Source organism: Oncorhynchus kisutch, linkage group LG4 (assembly GCF_002021735.2).
Source record: "Oncorhynchus kisutch isolate 150728-3 linkage group LG4, Okis_V2, whole genome shotgun sequence".
Lineage (NCBI taxonomy): Eukaryota > Metazoa > Chordata > Actinopteri > Salmoniformes > Salmonidae > Oncorhynchus > Oncorhynchus kisutch.
Genome location: NC_034177.2, coordinates 35128618 through 35146023, shown reverse-complemented (window position 1 = coordinate 35146023; position 17406 = coordinate 35128618).

Below are 17406 nucleotides of genomic sequence, written 5' to 3'. Positions count from 1 at the left end.
TAGTACCCGCAAAATACATGCTGGCCTTCTAGGCAGAGTTGAAAAAAAGAGCCAAATCTCAGACTGGCCAATAAAAAGAAAAGATGGGCAAAAGAACACAGACACTGGACATAGGAACTCTGCCTAGAAGACCAGCAACCCGGAGTCACCTCTTCACTGTTGACATTGAGACTGGTGTTTGGAATCAATCTTCGTTTCATCAGACCAGAGAATCATGCTTTTCATGATCTGAGAGCCTTTCTCCTCCAATTTCTCAGTTTGGCCAGGCGGCCAGCTCTAGGAACTGTCTTAGTGGTTCAAAACTTCTTACATTTAAGAATTATGGAGGCCATTGTGTTCTTGGGGACCTCCTATGATGCAGAATTGCCTTTTGGTACCCTTCCCCAGATCTGTGCCTCGACACAATCCTATCTCGGAGCTCTAAGGACAATTCCTTCGACCTCGTGGCTTGGTTTTTGCTCTGACGTCAACTGTGGGACCTTATAGAGACAGGTGTGTGCCTTTCCAATTTATGTCCCATCAATTGAATTTGTAGAAACATCTCAAGGATGATCATTGAAAGCAGGATGCACCTGAGCTCAAAGTGTCATAGAAAAGTGTCTGAATACTTATGTAAATAATATTTTATTCTGTTATTTTTTTTAAATAAATTTGCAAACATTGTTATTGAATTTTTGTTGTTGTTGTATTTTAGCCCCTTTTTCTCCCCAATTCCGATCTTGTCTCATCACTGCAACTCCCCAATGGGTTCAGGAGGCGAAGGTCGAATCATGCTTCCTCCGAAACATGACCTGCCAAACCACGCTTCTTAACACCTGCCGCCACATCAATGTGTCGGAGGAAACTGGCCAGGTCGCAGCTGTAAATGAGAACTTGTTTTCAACTGAACTACCTGGTTAAATAAAGGTGAAATAAAATAAAAATACTATTCAACTGACGACAAGGTCAGCCTGCAGGTGCCCAGTCCACTACAAGCAGTCGCTAGAGCACAATGAGCCAAGTAATCCCCACCCGGCCAAACCCTCCCCAACCTGCGCTGCCCGATCACAGCCGGTTGTGATACAGCCCGGGATTGAACCCGGGTCTCTAGTGATGACTCTAGCACTATGATGCAGTGCCTTACACCACCTTGCCACTAGGGAGGCCCCTGCAAACATTTCTAAAACCTGTTTTGGCTTTGTTATTATGGGTATTGCATGTACATTTATGAAGAAAAGGTTTTATTTAATGCATTTTAGAATACGGCTGTAACGTAGCAAAATGTGGAAAAAGTCAAGGGGTACTTTCCCATGCACTGTATCTATAAATCAGGCATCAAAAAGAGTGCCCCCTTAGGAAAAATATTCTCCCAATCTGATCATAGTCTGGCAACAGCTCTGAGGCTAGGGAACTACATAGGCCAAATAATAAATGTGCTAAAAATATTACATTATTATTGCAAAATACACAGTTTAATTTATAAAAACAACTGAAACAACTGGTAGGCTTGGCTACCAACAGCCCTAAACATTACTGAATGATCAGTCCAGAATAAGATAAGACAAGACCGTATCTTGAGTGAAAACATGACTGAGACTCTCCGGTGTCCCTCGTCTGATTCCAAATCCTGCTGCACACACACACACACACACACACACACACACACACACACACACACATACGCACACACACACACACGCACACGCACACGCACATGCACACACACACACACACATACGCACACACACACACACCTTCACTTTTTTTCTGTACATTTATTGAAATTGTAAAAAATTCTACATAAAAATATACAAATAATGACATGTTCACGCATACCCGCATTCATGTGTAAATGTGTAACTATAATACATTTTTTAAATAATTGAAATATGCGTTCAGGCTTTTACGAGTTCAACATGGTTTTACAGTTTTTTCCAACTGCTTACACACGTTTTCAAAACTGTCGCCTTTTCTTCAAAACTCTACACACAATTCCCAAAACTGCACACACAAAAGTCCAGGAATTGGTGGGGGGGACAGTCACCAGTGCTAAGTTATGCTTCATCTCTTCTCCGGCCTGGGTCTGGCCACAATACAATACAAGATACGTTTTCTCTTGCCAAAAATCGAGGGAAGTATCTCCTAGCATGGCGTATCCAACCTTGGACAGAGGCAACCTCTATGTCCACATATGTCCTCCATTGCCTGGAGAAGCGGCATGCGGGCATAGGGTTAACGATCATACACTTTCCAGTGCCAGGCTGAGAAGAATTCCTCTATGGGATTTAGAAAAGGTGAATATGGGGGGAGGTACAAAAATACAAATTGTGGATGGGTGGCAAACCAGTTTTGAACCAGAACAGCCTGGTGAAAACTAACATTGTCCCATAAAAACAACAAATCTAGCAGGCTTCTGATCTGGATCAGGGACAAGCATTGTGTAAATTGCATCCAGAAAAGTGAGCATATGGCCGGTGTTGTACGGACCCAGTGTGACATTGTGATGGAGAACCCCGTTTTGAGTGATGGCAGCACACAGTTATATTATCCACACGCTGTCCAGGGACATTGGTAATTGCCCTCAGTCCTATTACATTTCTTCCGCGGCGCCTGGTTTTGGTGAGGTTGAAGCCAACCTCATCCACATAAATAAATTCATGGCGAATTACATGGGCACCCAGCTCCAATACTCTCTGTAACAGACAAAAGGATATACAGATGAGTAAATATGGTATGTCTGAAGTACTGGAAGTAGTGTTGCATACATACCTCTACAAAGTCATGTCGCATATTCTTGACTCTGTCAGACTCTGTCAGAATCCCCCATCGTCACTCGGTGCCGTTGGGGGATGCGTTGTATGGTTGATAGGCTTACAGCATTTGATGTTGTTAAATATGGTGTCATTATTCAAGATATGCTCTCTTATCTCCCGAATCCTAATTGCATTGTTGGCCAAAACCATATTTATAATGACAATTTCTTGTACATCTGTAAACAAGCGTCCTCGTCCTCCAATATGTCTTTGCCTTTCCACTCTGTACACAATTCAAACACAGTATGTGTTCAGCATAGGAACTGTAAACAATGTACAAAAAAATGTAGTACAGCATGATAACCAACCTCATTCATTAATTGCAGTGCAGTAAATGGATGGCTATAGTTGCATACCTGTTCTCATTTCTGAAGGTTCGAAGTATGGACGCCACTGTAAATCGACTCAAGTTGGGCTGGACTCTCAGTCCAGCCTCTCTCATGGTCAAACTGTGGTTGATCACATGATCAACAAGTGTTGCCCTAATCTCATCATCTCCTTCTCTTCTTTGCCCCCGTCCTCTTCTTCCTCTTCCTCTCCCTCCTACTCCTCTTGCTCTCTGTCCATTGTTGGCATCCATTGTTCAAAACAGGTAATCTGACCTTTGACCTATTTATGGGCCTATACTACAGTAAAGCAGTGATTTATTTTATTTTACCAGGCAAGTCAGTTAAGAACAAATTCTTATTTTCAATGACGGCCTAGGAACAGTGCAGAACGACAGATTTGTACCTTGTCAGCTCGGGGATATGAACTTGCAACCTTTCGGTTACTAGTTCAAACGCTCTAACCACTAGGCTACCCTGCCACCCCAGTGATTGTTAAGTGATAAGTTAAGCTATTAGTGTTTGCACATGTGAGGAGTGTGTGTGTGATCTGGTGAATAATTGTAGCATTTTGATTGGTTGTGTTTGGAAAAGGAAAGCAAGTCACTTCCTGTTAGATATTTGTGTTTTAGGTAGAGAATTGTGTGTAGTGTTTTGAAAAAAGTGTTTTATGCAATTGATAACTGAGTCAAAGGCTGAGAAATAGCTTATGGTTTTGGACATTTGGTGTGTAGTTTTGCACTTTGAGTGAGAGGTTTCAAAAATTGTGTGACATGAAAAGATTTTATGTGTAAGCAGTTGGAAAAAACTGTAGTAAGATGTTCAGTCACCCCCTTCGGTTCATTTATGGCCTTTATCACCCCTCATACATACGGACATTCACAAATATGGACACACACAGTAACCTAGCCCACAGCAGGGGAGGAAAATACACTACATCATTGATTTGTATAAATGACATCAAGCACTGTCACAAAAGCTCTCTATTTTTCTCTCTCTCTCTAATCTGACTTTATTTCTGTCCATTCTCTATTCCTCTCCTTTTCCTCCTTTCTCTGTTTTTCAGTCTTCATTCAACACTGGCAGCTGCGGCATGTTGTGAGAGACAGAGACAAAAAAAGAGAGATGGAGGAAAGACAGACAGAGAAAGGGAGAGGAAAGGGAGACGGAGAGAGAGTAGTGTGACCTTTAGAGAGAGAGATGAAAGAAAACAAGAAAGGGATGTCATGTTAGGCTGTTGAGATGCAGTCTAACTAAGCCAGCCAAGAACAGAGAAATGCCTGAGCCACTGTAACAATTACTAAGGGAAACCATGCAGAGAGAGAGCGAGAGAGAGAGAGAGAGGTGCTTGTGCTGTTTATCTTCAGCCAACACACACACTGCCACACGCACTGCTGTTAGATGAGCTATAATCCTGTTTATTACCCTGCCTCCACCCCCCCACCCCCAGGGAGGAGAAAGGGGAGGAGTGGGTGTGTTTGCTCTGCTTTTGAAGTGTACTGTTCGTGTCCTATATAGAGAGAATTACCTTTCTTTGTTTGCGTGAAAGGGTTACTTACCCCTGCCATCTGTGTAGCAGATACAGTGGCAGTGTCACACACACTCATTCACATACAGGCACACGCACACACACACACACATATAGAGATAGAGGGAACGAAGGAGTGTGGGTGAGATGAAGGAGGGAGAGAGATGGAGAACATTGATCCCTGTATTATATAGTCTTCATACACCTAGAGGTTTCTGCATGACAACAGCAGAACATTAGAGATCTATTCTATTCTCTTCACCTCCTTTCTCCCTTCCCCTTCCTCTCTCATCTCGTCTCCTTTCTCCATCCCCCTCCCTCCCCATGTCCTTTCCTTCTTCCCTTCCCTACCTACTTCCCCCTCTCCCTTCCTCTTTCCCTCCCCTTCTGTCTCATCCTCTCTCACTTCTCCTCCCTTTCCCCCTGTTCATCCCCCCCCCCCCCCCCCCCCCTGCTCCATCCCACCCTTCCTCCTCCTCTCCAGATGGGAGGTAGATGTAGAGGAGCAGCTTGTTATGTTCAGGCCAATTAGTGTGATTCATTATCATCTCCTACTAAACCACATGATCTCCTATACCTGGCCACGGCCAATTACAGCCAGGCTCATTATGCAGATTATGCAAATGAAGTCAGAAGCGGAAAGATGTGGTGAGAGATCACACATGAGCGTGCTCACACAAACACACACACACACACACACACTGCAAACCTGCACACCGACACACATTGTGTAAGGGCGTACTCCCGAGTGTGTAAGTAGAACAGTAACCTCCTGCATGCTGTGGCCAGGTGGCAGGCAGAACCATGCCCGAGGCCACTCAACAGGCTGAATATTGAAGCAACATGGTGTGTGTGTGTGTGTTTGTTTTTATGTGTATCATTTTGTTTCAAATCAAATAAAAATGTATTTGTCACATGGGCCAAAGACAACATAGTGTAGACTTTACTGTGAAATGCTTACTTACAAGCCTTTCCTCAACAATACAGAGTAAATGAGTATGAAAAATGTGTAAAAAGAAATTGTAACACAATGTAATAACAATAACGAGGCTATATACAAGGAGTACCGGTACCGAGTCAATGTGCAGGGGTACAAGGTAGTTGAGGTAATATGTACATGTAGGTAGGGGTAAAAGTGACTAGGCAATTAGGATAGATAGTGTGAAAGTGTGCATATGTGATTGTCTGTGTGTTTTGTGTGTGTGGGTTGAGTCCAGTGAATGTGCAAGAAAGTCTGTGGAATTAAAAAGGGGGTCAATGTAAATAGTCTGGGGGCCATTTGATTAACTGTTCAGCAGTCTAATGGCTTGGGGGTAGAAGCTGTTCAGGAGCTTTTTGGTCCCAGACTTGGCACTCCGGTCCGCTTGCCGTGCGGTAGCAGAGAGAACAGTCTATGACTTGGGTGGCTGGAGTCTTTGACGATTTTTAGGGCCTTTCTCAATCACAACCTGGTATGGAGGTCCTGGATGGCAGGAGCTCGGCCCCGGTGATGTTTTGTGTGCAACCTCAGTTGGCTTCGCTGTTGACTAAGTTAAGGTAAACACCCCAAGCAGGGGATGGAAGAGAGAGTGAGAGTGTGTGCGTGCATTTGTGTGTGTGTTTGTGCGTGTGTGTGCTGAGTGAAAGTGCAGTTAATTAGCAGCTCGTTAGAGACAGCAGTTCCTTTGACCAATTAGGGCTGCTGATTGGATGTTTGTTTTCCAGCCCCAAGACCTTACCGAAACACACTTGTTTATCCCTCCCCCTTTATTATCCCTCCCCCTCTTCTGTTCATCCCTCTCTTCTATTCATCCCCCTCTTCTGTTCATCCCCCTCTTCTGTTCATCCCCCTCTTCTGTTCATCCCTCTCTTCTGTTCATCCCTCTCTTCTGTTCATCCCCCCCTTCTGTTCATCCCCCTCTTCTGTTCATCCCTCTCTTCTGTTCATCCCTCTCTTCTGTTCATCCCCCTCTTCTGTTCATCCCCCTCTTCTGTTCATCCCCCTCTTCTGTTCATCCCCCTCTTCTGTTCATCCCCCTCTTCTGTTCATCCCCCTCTTCTGTTCATCCCTCTCTTCTGTTCATCCCCCCCCTTCTGTTCATCCCTCTCTTCTGTTCATCCCTCTCTTCTGTTCATCCCCCTCTTCTGTTCATCCCCCTCTTCTGTTCATCCCTCTCTTCTGTTCATCCCTCTCTTCTGTTCATCCCCCTTCTGTTCATCCCCCTCTTCTGTTCATCCCCCTCTTCTGTTCATCCCCCCCTTCTGTTCATCCCCCTCTTCTGTTCATCCCTCTCTTCTGTTCATCCCTCTCTTCTGTTCATCCCCCCTTCTGTTCATCCCCCTCTTCTGTTCATCCCTCTCTTCTGTTCATCCCCCTCTTCTGTTCATCCCTCTCTTCTGTTCATCCCCCCCTTCTGTTCATCCCCCTCTTCTGTTCATCCCTCTCTTCTGTTCATCCCTCTCTTCTGTTCATCCCTCTCTTCTGTTCATCCCCCCCTTCTGTTCATCCCCCTCTTCTGTTCATCCCTCTCTTCTGTTCATCCCCCTCTTCTGTTCATCCCCCTCTTCTGTTCATCCCTCTCTTCTGTTCATCCCCCCTTCTGTTCATCCCTCTCTTCTGTTCATCCCCCCTTCTGTTCATCCCTCTCTTCTGTTCATCCCTCTCTTCTGTTCATCCCCCTCTTCTGTTCATCCCCCTCTTCTGTTCATCCCTCTCTTCTGTTCATCCCTCTCTTCTGTTCATCCCTCTCTTCTGTTCATCCCCCTCTTCTGTTCATCCCCCTCTTCTGTTCATCCCTCTCTTCTGTTCATCCCTCTCTTCTGTTCATCCCTCTCTTCTGTTCATCCCTCTCTTCTGTTCATCCCCCTCTTCTGTTCATCCCTCTCTTCTGTTCATCCCTCTCTTCTGTTCATCCCCCTCTTCTGTTCATCCCCCTCTTCTGTTCATCCCTCTCTTCTGTTCATCCCTCTCTTCTGTTCATCCCCCCTTCTGTTCATCCCTCTCTTCTGTTCATCCCTCTCTTCTGTTCATCCCTCTCTTCTGTTCATCCCCCTCTTCTGTTCATCCCCCCTTCTGTTCATCCCTCTCTTCTGTTCATCCCCCTCTTCTGTTCATCCCCCTCTTCTGTTCATCCCTCTCTTCTGTTCATCCCCCTCTTCTGTTCATCCCCCCCTTCTGTTCATCCCCCCCTTCTGTTCATCCCTCTCTTCTGTTCATCCTTCTTTCCATCTCTGAAGGATAGCGAGGGTGAGGATTCTTTATTTTTTGTTATATATGTTGTTTCATTTTCATCTTGGCAAGAGACAGTGTCCTGTTCTTACATGATTGGGGAGCAGTGTTTAGGTGTTTTCTGTACACAAAAACTGTTGACATAAAGCTGTTGACATTAAGCTGTTGTCATGGTCTCCCATATAAGCACTGGTTGGCTGCTAGTTAGCGCTGGCACGCACTGGCCTCACTGTCAGGAAGCACTTATTGCTAAGTGACATATTGTGTCACTGGTGGCATTAACAGCAAGATAACCCATTGTGTGTGTGTGTGTGTGACATCACCCATTAATCAAAGCTCTTGGTGTCCTTGTAGCTCTCACACGTCATAGAAATCACTGCAGAGGTCAAGTTATACACAGTCGACCAGCTCCTAGAAATGCCACAACAGCTAATAAATATGGCTGACTAACACATACGTCAACCACGCTGTTTTTTAACCTTATTGACTCATGATCAATTATCTAAGGTGTATGTGTGTGCGTATGTGAATGAGTGAGAGAGAGTGTGTTTTGAACAGTCAAACCACCACCACTGGGTATAGTGTGTAAAGGTCACATAGAGCTCTGGGATGATTGACCGAGGAGAGTACCCTCTGTGCACACATATCTCCTCTCCTTTCCTCTCCTCTCTTTATCTTCTCTTCACCTCTCCTGTCCTCTTTTCCTCTCCCCCCACCCCACCCTGTTGTCCAATAATCATTGTAGAGCTACTGTAGATGTGGCTGACACACTGTCTCCACGGCAACCACACTTAGACCAGGAGGGGGGCTGGGAGACCATTAACTCTGTGGACAAGGAGAGAAACACACACACAGACACGCACAGAGAAACACACACACAGACAAAAAAAACACATGCACGCGGCATACACACACACCAAAGGGAGAAGTGTAGAAACGTACTAAACAGAAAAAAGGAGGATGAAAGAGAGAGAGGAGAGGGGGGAGTTTTTATCCTGAGGAGGAAGAGAAATTGTCTCATCTCTCTCCACCTATCCCCCATCCATCTCTATGGATAACCCCCACACAGCAGACAGACACAGAAGACACACACACACACACACAATGACAAAGCATCACATAATCACTTTGGTTCAATCATTTATGAAAGCAGATGTATAATTCAATAACCAGCATGAAAGATTCAGGAGGTAATGAGCATTGTTTAATCTTGCTCTACCCTCCCTCACTCCCTCAATTGAGGTCTTACCTGGTAGATAGAATTGTGGAGTTTTTAACCCAAACAAAGTTCTCAACCACTCATCTGTAGACAATGCTATGAAAGGTCCTCCAGGAAAGGTGGGAAGAGGGGGGACTCTGGCTGTTTGTGGGGAGCCATGTGGGGGGTGAGTTATTAGACTGGTCTCTGCTCTGTCTTGAAGCCTGGAGGTGGGCATGTGTTACCCCCCCCCTGACTGCTCTCACACAGAGGGAGATCAGACAAGCAGAAGAATGAGGGATCATGAAAACAGATGAAAAGAGAGAGGGTTACTCTGCCATACTAGGCTGAGAATGAGTGTGTGTGTGTCATCCTGTCATCCTATGTTCATGGGATCCTCAGAGAGAGAGAGAGCGAGAAAGACAAAGAGAAAAGCTGATTTGTTCCACTTTCCTCCTCTTCTTTTAATTCTCAGCTTTGTACTCCTTTTGCTTTTATTCTTCCATTAGACACGTCTTCTGTTTTTTAATCCTACATTCTCTTTCTGTTCTCCCCCTTCGTTGTCCTCAACACCTATGTCCCATTCACTGCACTGCTCATCTGAACACTGAAGAGGAGAGAGAGAGTAGAGAGACGTGAGGAGAAGAGAAAAATGAGACCGATAAAGGAGAGAAAGGGTAGTGTTTTGTGAGAAGATAGAGAGGGAGAGAAGAGAGATGGGTGAGAGAATTTGAGACAAAGACTTCTAGAAGAAGAATTGAGCTGAACTGAATTGAGACGGGAAGGATGGAGAGAGGAGGATAATGTCGGACATTAACAGTAGATTGGACTGGTGCCTGACTGACAGCTGATTCATCACACCCTGACTGATGGGGGGGGGGGGGGGTGAATAGGACTATTTACAAAAAAGGGATGGAAAAAGATAGGCATAATATAGAGCGAGATACTTCTCCCACACGCTCATATACACACACACACTCCTCACGCACAGGCCTGCCATCAACCACAGCTGGGCTCATCGACCTGAGGTTGCATCCTTATGGGCTAGAGGTCAACAGAGGTCAAGAGGTCAGCCACAGGCCAATGAACACGCCGCATGATCTGTGATGATTACAGGCAGCAGCCAATAACGATTGATGATCTCTGGCCTCATCACCGTGGATACGTGACGGAATGCTTTGGGATTATAGGATAATTCAATCTACCCCTGACACACAAACACACACACAATTACGATATTCCTCTCTCTCTCTCTCCTCCCTGTGAGGTCACTGACCCTCTCTCCGTCCTTCTCTACCATCTGTACATCTGTCGGTCCAAACGTGTGAGCAGAGCCACAGTCATACTGAGTGTGAAATAAGCCTGCTGTGTGTGTCTTTGGCCCCACTCTGTCGGTCCAGATGGTGGATCACTGCAGTGGCCAATGGCCATCTCACTCTTTCTCTCCTTCTCTCTCTATTCACTCCATCCCTCACCCTGTCAGTCATTTGGAGTAGGTCCTGCCCTGTCACTGCCAGAATAACGTGACACGTCAACAACTCTCCCCAAGTGGCTTTTGAACTTAAACTCAGAACAGTGACCACTGATCTCTAACCCTTGATCTGAGCCTGTGACCTCTGACCTCTCCCATCTGTCCCTGGAGATACATTAATCACATCACTTCTCCCAGACAGGGTAGAATGACACTGCAGGAACGGAATGATACAGAAACTCCTACACCACTAACACTAGCTCAAGGCCTCATTTATCTGCAGGATTTTGTTTTTCTAGCTCTATTTCATAGAACTCAATCAATGTCTATTTGTGTAAAGCCAAACATATTCTGACAGAAACTTCATGAGTAATAACATCAACAGTTTTTGTAGTCAGTCTGTCAGTCTGTCAGTCTGTCAGGCTGTCAGGCTGTCAGGCTGTCAGTCCGTCCGTCCGTCTGTAGTCAGTCAGTCAGTAAGCCAGCCAGTTAGCTAGCCAGCCAGTCAGTCTAACCTGCGTTGGTCCTGATCCATTATTGAATGTGAAGATACTGTACTGTGCCTGTCAGTCATTCTTCTGACTTAATTCTCTAATTTCAGTTATTACCTGGGGGGTCTCATCCTGCAAGCTACTCTCAATTAATCAGCCAGCAGAACAGATGTCAGGGACAATGGAAAGATCTGGAAGCCTGGGGGTAGAGGGGTAGCTAAAGGAGAATGGATGAGGGGGAGGAAGGAAACATGGGGGAGGGTGGTTAGTGGGAGTAGGCGTGTGGGATAGAGTGATGGGGGATGGAGGGAAAGAGAGGGGAGGGTAAATGAAAAAGAAGGAGTTGGTTGGATGTTGTGTGTACTGTATACTGTAGAGGTGTATAGTGCCTGGGGAGGGTGGGGGCTGAACACACACACACAAGCAGACACACACCCGCCCCAATTCCACTGGGGGTGCTAGCCTGACCTCTTTATCAACTTCCTCAGCATCTGTCTTAGGCGCTGCAGCTAATCGCTAATGAAGGAGGCAAGAATGTGTCGTGTCTGGACTGTCATTACATGTGAAGACTGTATATTATCAAATCAATTTTCTAGGTTTAATTATTACGCGATTAAACTAATCATGTAAACATTAATGAACTAGGAAGTCGGAGCACCACGGGAAAATGTTTAGCGTTACAGGGTTATAATTTCCAGAATATAACTACCCAGATATTTTAATATCTTATCAATTAGTCTTCCATTATTGATTTTTAATTACCTCATCAGTTCTCAGTACTGAACATCGCAAACCCTTGGATATCTGCAGGAACCCTAGTTACAATCATGAATCAGCGATATACAAAGTGACTTAATTATTTATTTACTAATTAACTAAATAATCACACAGAATTACATAAACAAACAGTAGATATTGGTTACTAACAATGATAGAAAAGTCTGTAGTGGGCTAAGCCGAAATGACGGCTTGGAAAGACAAAGGCAAGGGGTGGGGACAGAGAAAGAGCGGGAAAGACTAAATGGATTCACTACACACAGTTTAGAATTATATTCATTGAAATGCTAATCCTTTGCACATAAACGGCCGCTCATTCGAGAATAATTGCAATATATATATTTACGCCCGTATGCCGTTGTTGTCTGGCCGCGACCGGGAGGCCCGTGGCTACGACCGGGAGGTCCGTGGGGCGACGCACAATTGGCCTAGCGTCGTCCGGTTTAGGGAGGGTTTGGCCGGTAGGGATATCCTTGTCTCATCGCGCACCAGCGACTCCTGTGGCGGGCCGGGCACAGTGCGCGCTAACCAGGTCGCCAGGTGCACAGTGTTTCCTCTGACACATTGGTGCGGCTGGCTTCCGGGTAGGATGTACGCTGTGTTAAAGAAGCAGTGTGGCTTGGTTGGGTTGTGTTTCGGAGGACGCATGGCTTTCGACCTTCGTCTCTCCCGAGCCCGTAAGGGAGTTGTAGCGATGAGACAAGATAGTAACTACTAACAATTGGATACCACGAAATTGGGGAGAAAAGGGGGTAAAACATTTTTTTTAAATTTAAAAGCATATATTGCTAGCTAGCTACCGACAGCAAAACTACCCTACTTGTTTGTCATTACCCTTCTGTCCTGGTCTAGGCTGGCTGCTTGCTGGTCTCACAATCATTTTTCTCGCCGTCCCCTCTTCAGTGTATTCAGCCTCAAATAAATAGGGCCGTATGTTCCTATGTAAAAGGACATCAAAAAGTTTTCTATCCCAGCTCCTTTTGAAAAGAGGAATCATCAGAATCAGCCATTAACTTTGTTTACATACTCATCTCATATGTATATACTGTACTCGATACCATCTACTGCATCTTGCCTATGCCGCTCTGTACCATCACTCATTCATATATCTTTATGTACATATTCTTTTCCCTTTACACTTGTGTGTATAAGGTAGTAGTTTTGGAATTGTTGGTTAGATTACTCGTTGGTTATTACTGCATTGTCGGAGCTAGAAGCACAAGCATTTCGCTACACTCGCATTAACATCTGCTAACCATGTGTATGTGACAAATACAATTTGATTTGATTATTTAACCATGTTTCCATCCACAGTTTTATTGTGAGTAAAATCATAACATATAAAAATAAATCATGACAGCTGTGATGGAAACAAGAAGTTTCGGTACAATTTTTACATGCAGACAGATCATTTGTTTTTTTGACATGGTGGGATCTTTTAGTGTCTGTAAAATTAATAATGCAAGAAATATTGGTGGAAATGCCTTTATGCACAAATTAAACTTGAAGTCAAACGATGAGTAGCCTAGTGGTTAGAGTGTTGCAAGATCAAATCCCTGAGCTGACAAGGTACAAAATCTGTCGTTCTGCCCCTGAACAAGGCAGTTAACCCAATGTTCATAGGCCTTCATTGAAAATAAGAATTTGTTCTTAACTGAGTTGCCTAGTTAAATAAAGGTAAAATAAATATTGTGTCTGGTCCACCCACTACGACTCGGGAAACCATGCAGTTTATTAGGCTACAGAGGAAATAACTTATGATGAACTGTTTTGTGACAAAACTATCGGTAACTATCGGTTGAAAATCCAATGGAAACACGTTGAACATTCTATTTTTATTCTGTACATGAAAACTTTATCGAAAACATATTGTGTGTGCACTACGTCCTCATTTAGGGATTTTTATCCATAAGAAGTCAGTTTGGTGGATTCACACAACTGTTGGGAAAATGCACATATTTTTTTGTGTTTTTTTTAATATTCGCATGAAAATCTGTCGCCGATTGGATGAAAACCTAGCTAATTATTTATCAGTCTCGGATAGACAGTGCACGGTAATAGACCTCCCGTGAACCTGTGAACTAGTTCTGCCCCGTTTTGAAAAGCCTGCCTTCTATGGAACGCCGTTTGGGTCTTAAAGCAATAGCCTTCGACTCATTTTTAGATCAGACAGCAGCCTCAATCAACCAATGACGTCAAAAATACAGCTATAGTGCATAGTTATGTCTGAAACACCCTCTCATCACTCATCGTTATGTAGGGAGACTTGAAAAACACCCCAAATAGTGTCTAGTGGTGAAGTTTTCTTTTAAGTACCAATTTCAGTTCAATGAAGGCTTTCTGCAGGGTAATACATTCTGACACAGCCTGGTCAACTGTGGGGGCAATAGCATACACCACAGTAGAGTATCATCTGCATACAGGTGAAAGTTATTTATTTATTTTATTTATTTATTTTTACAATAAACCAATATTGTACAAATATTGAAAAGAACCAGGCCAAAAATCGATCCTTATGGGACACCCTTTGTTATGTCCTGAAAACCAGATTTAACACCATCAGAGAGATTAAAGTAGATGTCACGTGTCAAAATTTTGATTGATGACCCTATGTGAACCTATGTGAACGCTATGTGAACCCTATGTAGTGATGACGTGTGCATGTCTTCTGGTCAGGCAAGCCTGGTTAGGTGGGGGCTATGGGGTGAGTAAGGGTCCATTTGACAGGCCGTTAATGATTGATGACCCAAGCCTGATAGGCAAGCCTGGTTAGGTGGGGGCTATGGGGTGAGTAAGGGTCCATTTGACAGGCCGTTAATGATTGATGACCCAAGCCTGATTTATGACCCTATGTAATGATTTATGACCCTATGTCATGTAGAAGGGTGCATGCCCAGGGGTGTTGTTGGGGTTGAGTAAGTGACCATGTGTCAGGTCAACCTGTTACTGTTTCTCAAGGTTTGGGTTGGTTAATGCCCCTTATAAAGCGCCTGAACAATACCTGTTTAAGAGTGCACAAGATCTTAAGAATAACCATGGAATTTGGGATCGGTACCAAAGCAGTGATGACGGTAACAACTGAAGCAGGCCCTCGGGTTGCCCATAGAGCAAGGGCAAAGTATCAACCAGCAATATATGATGCGCCAAAAAAACGTTTTTTAAATGTGTATAGAACCCAAATACCGCCAGCAAATGCTCTGACAGATCAAGTGTTGATGTCTAATGGCCAGCAGTGGGGGTATCGGTTTGATTACCTGGCCTGTAGAGTGACCCTCTATACGGTAGATGAAGGAGAAGAATATACAGACCAGACTGTAGGCTTGGAATATGGTGTTGAAGACTGGTCGGTTTTTCGCAAGGTTGTGTGTCCTGAACTGAGCCTTATCACCAAGGGGTATAGTGTGTTCACGGGCCACGAGACCCGTTGGGAAGGTACCCCTGACTCCTCAGGACAAATATTTCACAGGGTGAAAATACAAAGAAAGAATGGCCGACCGTGCGGCAGCGTGGAGTTCTATATCGGCACCGAGGCAATCCGAAACCACAACCTTAGGGGTGGTGGCCTGACTGGGGATACCCGACTGCGTCTACTTATTCCTTTTAAGAGTTGGGATGTACTGGAATTGAAAATGTTGCAACCGTTGGATGCTCTCTTTGTACAGAGCCAACAGCGTCAGAGCCTTGTTCATTTAAAGAAGTGCATAATATATACGAATCGTAAAGATTACGATGCAAAAGAGCCTCAAGAAGATACAGCGTCAGAAGAAAACTAAGTAAGCGGATGCTTTAACCCCGCCCCCCCAGATACCCAAGGGCCTTGTTCTACAATAAAAAGAAAAAAGCAGCCAGTTCTTCATTTCAGCATACACCATGGATCTCCAGACCATCTACGAGGAAGCCACTACGTCATGGGGGCCCGACACTAAAGACTCTATGCCACGAAGCCCTACACTCTACGCACCCCTGGCAAGACCCGTGACACCCCCGACATTTACCCAGCCTGAGGATGTGTTTGATGGGGTGGCCAGTACTATTTTTGTGGATACAATCAAGGCCTCTGTAGCTACACTTTTAAACGTGGTGATTGGCGAATATATACGAGAAAAATGCATCGGCTGTGAGATCAATCATCCCAGCCAGCGTCGTCATCCTTGCCTCTACGACCCTCCTAGATACTACTTTTTCAATCATTTTGAGGAGCTGGTGAAAAGACTGTGGTCCTGCCGTTTTATACCAGCGCTGGTCATCGCCCTGGAGTCTATGGGTATTGCGCCGTCTATCCCTAGAGTTTACGGGGTAACCGAAGCCTTCCTACATGAACTGAAGGAGGCCATCTTCATCCATGAGAAACTCAAAGAAATCCGACACACCCTGGTGGACGACAACAAATACAGGGAAGCTGTGGTGGCTGATGTGATGCTTTTCTGGCTCAATAAATCCCAAGAGACCGAGTGACATTTTGTTTATTTAGAGCTATGGGTAACTATGTGTCTACGATGTTTGAGCGAATAAATACATTTTTTCTTTTGAGAGACCTTACAAATGTTATGCATCAGATTATTGAAAATAAAGTGAACAATGTAAAGTTCTACACAACCCACAATACAGGGGTTATTGTAGAGCGTGTGTTAAAAATTGAGCAAATCATGAAACATGTCCGACATACGGGCGAGAGTTTACAATGGTCACATATGGTATCAAGGCTTGTTGAGGATTCTGAAGAACTAGAAATAACTTTGGCTAAGATTTTACATTATTTGTTTGAACCACCCTTTAATGTGAATGTGTATCATATTTGTTGTTTATATACTTATATATCAGACGTGTGTGTTTTAAAAATTCAGCGAAACAAACCTGTAAATCTAAACAATATATACAGGGTGTTGCATGCTGTGATTGTTGAGAAAACGGGGACTTGTATCTTGCAACAAATCCTGAATTGTCTGTATACGTAATAATTGTTGCATTCTTAAAATAAAAATTCACAAACTGAAATGTTGTCGTTATATGAAAGTGGCTCATTACAGTTATTGTACCTCAGAGAGGCAAGAAGGATGGCTGAGCAGCTGTTGAAAAACATATATTATAATCCCTCTAACCCCGGGTCTTATGGGGGTAAAGAGCGTTTACAGAGAGCTATAGTCGAAGAAACAGGTAGTCTGTTAAGCGATGCTAAAGTGAATGAATGGTTATCAGAGCAAGATGCCTACACTCTACATAAACCTGTAAGAAAACATTTTCCAAGAAATAGAGTTTTTTCTACGCATCCATTATCCCAATTTCAGGCGGATCTATGTGACATGCAGTCCCTTGCCGATAAAAATGATGGAAATCGCTACATGCTAACGGTTATAGATATTTTCTCTAAATTAGCCTATGTAAGGGTGTTAAAAAATAAGAGCGGGGCAGAGGTGACCAGGGCCTTTGAATCGATCTTGAAGGCAGGAGGCGCCCCCAAGAAAGTGCAGACGGATGGCGGAAAAGAATTTTTTAATAAAACATTTCAGAAGCTAATGAATAAGTATAATATAGTACATTTTGCTACAGGCTCTGATTTGAAAGCTTCGGTTGTGGAACGCTTTAATAGGACTTTGAAAGAGCGGATGTGGCGCTAT